Raw genomic sequence first — 4096 nt, forward strand, 5'->3', positions numbered from 1 at the left:
TTAACCCCTTGGGGACGGGTGATTCAGAAAAGCATTCGTACAAAATCAGAATCAAGTTGTAATTAAATAAAAAACGGTAACTTAAATGTAGTCGTTGCTAATTTGACAGACTTACTTTGCTTTTACACTAATTATTGTTAGTTTAATCATATATATAATCAATGTTAATTCAAAGTATAACTAAATAGTTTTATTTTGAACAAAGTATTGGTGAATGAAATAAATCAAACAATTATAACTCCGCCCACAAATAAACTGCTAAAGAATTACTCTGATTACCAGTTTTATCTTTTTACCCTGATTGATACGGTTTTATGCTGTCACGTATTTGTGACAGTCGGCGCGAAAGGGTTAACCAAAGCACTTAAAATGTGAAAATCCGATCATTGGAATAAAATTTTTTAAAAAATGTTTTTCTCCTCGCTGTTGGTGCAAATATAATACTTTTAAACTTAAGAGTAATTCATGGATTTTTAAAAACTGTTGACTTGTATCAGCAAGAATTAAAAACTTCTCTCGTGAGTGGGATATAATAAGTTTAGTAACGTATCTGAAATTATGGTAAATCTCAATTTCTGTGTTTTCAGAGTCTTAAAAAATAAAAGAGCAGCAATAGAATTCATAAAATTTAATTCCAATTACAACAAATATGTTCCATAAACTTAAATTTAATAACTAATTCCAATTATAAATTTATAATAGTACTTAAATTTTCTTTCGTTAAAATTAGTGCGCTAGAATTAGATCATTGAATGGGTTTTTTTTAAAAAATTTCCATCCTTTGAAAATGATTATTATGCAATTATATAGTTAAAATACATATATGGCATCTTAAATTTCTTACAAAAAAATAGCCTTCCAAAGGTAAAAAATATAACTTTAAAATGTTCTAAACGTTTGAAAATTATTGATAGATACGTGCTACCCCCCCCCCCCCCGCAGCTCTACTTCTATGTCTTAACAACCTATTACTAATAAAACAATCACATAATAGTTTGAACATGTCATATCGGAAGAGCCTGATATTTTGTCACAGCCTAGTATTTTGGAACGGGTGGTATTTTGTCACAGGCTAGTATTTTAGAACAGGCGATATTTTGTCACAGCCTAGTATTTCGGAACAGATGGTATTTTGTCACAGGCTAGTATTTTGGAACAGCCTATTATTTAGTCACAGGCTAGTACTTTGGAACAGATGGTATTTTGACACAGGCTAGTATTTTGGAACAGATGGTATTTTATCACAGGCTAGTATTTTGGAAAAGGTGAAACAGGTTAGTATTTTTGAACAAATTTATATTTAAAAATAGGCAAGAATTTTGTGATTGCCTTGCCTACTAGTTTGTTTTAATTTTTTTTTCTTCTGTGATACAAAAAGTAGAAGCATTCAAATATTTTTCCTAATTTTGATATTGATAAATATTTCCTTCATGTAAAATAGAAAAAAATTTCTCAAAAATTTCCTACAAAATACGAGTCTTATGGTCTCACTTCTTATCTCCTCGGTCTTATTCTCTCTCTTCGCATTTTTTTTCTTTCTTTTTTTAAGACAACAAATATTTTAACTTTTTATTCCCTTGTAAGAAGGGGGTGTTAAAATTGTTAAAACTATATTTAGTATGCGAATTCAAGCTATATTTAAACACTTCTTTGTATGCAAGCTATATTATCAAACACTATATTTTTTCTCCCAATGCTTATCCTTCTTTACTTCGTCTACTTTAAAATGCTGAACTTATGACGAAGCATGAAGGGGTAGTACGATAGTACAGAGAAGATGAAGATTAGTAAAATAATATGTAAATATTTTTTTCACGAAAAAAGGAGAAACAATTCTTAACTTTCAGCCAAAGGAAGCATACAGTTGTCGATTTAGGACTCTAAGACTAATTACATTGCCATTATTTTTATTAGGAAACTATATAATGCAGGGGTGGCCAACCTGCGGCTCCACATGCGGCTCTTTGAAGGATTATTTGTGGCTCTCGATAAATGTACCCGAGTTCCTTTTTCCTTTTTGTGATATCATATTTGTGATTTCATATTTTTAAAAATGATTATCGTTCCGTATGTGTTTCAAAATGTCTTTAAAATTACTGAGAACAAATATGAAAGACTAAGTGCAACGTTGTTGAATTCAAGGTAACTTTTCCCTTTCCAAAATAATTATGAGACAAAAAGCATCGGGAGAATTAGAATTAATAGAGATGCAAGAAGATCAAAACTAAACTAAACTCAGCGGCGCGACAGCCCATAGAGGGCCAAGGCCTATTGTGCCCATCTCAGTTTTTCTTGACCTTGGGCTCTGGGGTGGAGGAGCAGATGTTCCAGTCAGGTGGTCAGCCGAACGCGGAACCCCCAGTGTTTAGTTCCCAAGCATGCTTGGCACTCATTTATCGACCCACTGAAAGGATGAAAGGCTGAGTCAACCTTGCCCGGCCCGAGGATCAAACCAGGGTCCTGTGGCACGACAGCGCGAACGCTACCGTTCAGCCACCGGACGTCAAGCTCTACAATTAAAGTATAAGTCGACGTCGATTACAGAATTTTGAAAATTTGTACCAGAATCGAAATATCCTGATTTAAAAAAGGCTGCTTGACGAATTATTTCAATATTCTTGACAACGTAGTTATGTGAATCGTTTTATTCTTCATTAAAATTCGTGAAATTCCCACACCGATCAGTATTAACTAACCACTATCTCAAAGAATTACTGAGAAGTGCTGTCACCAAATATTTGCTAAATTTTAAAGAATTATCAAGAGAAGTAAAATAAATGTGTTTAATATTTAAATTCAATACACATGTTTTGTACTTTTACTTATATGTTTTCAATAAATATAATTTATGTAAAAAAAAAATTAATACCTTTTTTGCATACCTTTTAAATACGTATTTAATTGCGCGAAAAATTTCAAGTTTTGAAAAATGGTTCGACTATCAAGGAGCTTGGCCACCCCTGATCTAATGGATGTTTGGCTTGAGCAAAATATTTTATGAATTCGATTTAATAATGAAGTTTAGTAATAAATTTTCAGGGGTCATTAAATTTATGTATTTTATACATTTAATGAAGAATTCAGAATAATTTTTTTGAAATAGTGAATTGCTCACTATAGAGTAACTACGGCCTGCATTTGCATAAAAATGCTCCAATTTTTCCCCCCTCTTTTTTCCGACTACTGTATTTAGTTATTCATTAATTACAATCGTCCTTTAGGGGACATTTAATCAAGTAGTTTACTTCGAGAATCCAGGCTTCTCTTTTCACCATTGGCCCTCTAACTTACCGCTGCTATTGGTGGCGGCTTCCTTTTTCGACCGTGACCTTCAAGGTTACGAATCGACTCTCTCAATATTTTTACGTGAAGGCGTGTCCTTTATTTCTCTCGTAGTTATTTGTTGCAGTAATTCAATCAATGTTCTATGTGAAGAGTGATTTGTCATTGTGTTGAATTTCGTCCACTCGCATAGAAATAGATGTCTCTCTGCCATTGCCCATTATTTAGTTGCTTAAAAGATTTATTTATTTTAAATTTTTGACGGAAATAAATAAATGTTTTCAAATGATAATATTCCGCAGGGAAGGAAAAAAATCTATTGCAGTTAATTTGGCAAATTTCTTTGAATGTTTTGAATTTTCTTTTGACATTAAAATTACCATTAAGGCTACATAGAATGTGATATTATGAAATTAATGTGCTGATTGTTTTGAAAGAAAATATTATTTAAATAATCCAAGAAAAGTTTAGAATTGTTAAAATGGCTTGTTTCTTTAAAAATTATGTTAAATTCGTATACTGATGTTTATTTTGAATATTTACTTAAAAAAAAATTTTTTTTTTATGTCTGGGATTATGCTCTATTTATATTTAATTTGCTAAATGTTTTAGCTAGTGCAAATTGGTAAAGCTCAATCAATTAAATTTTAGTATAAATATTTTTTTCGTTTAAAACTACGAAATGATGTTATTCGAACTAATTAACCTAATTAGACACCTGTTGCCATTTTTAACCTAATTAGACGCCTGTTGTATCTCTGTGTATCGTAATCTGTTACGCGAACTCTAGTTTCCAAGGCACCAAATGGATTTT

The sequence above is a fragment of the Parasteatoda tepidariorum genome, chromosome 6 (genome assembly GCF_043381705.1).
Source record: "Parasteatoda tepidariorum isolate YZ-2023 chromosome 6, CAS_Ptep_4.0, whole genome shotgun sequence".
NCBI classification, from domain to species: Eukaryota; Metazoa; Arthropoda; class Arachnida; order Araneae; family Theridiidae; genus Parasteatoda; species Parasteatoda tepidariorum.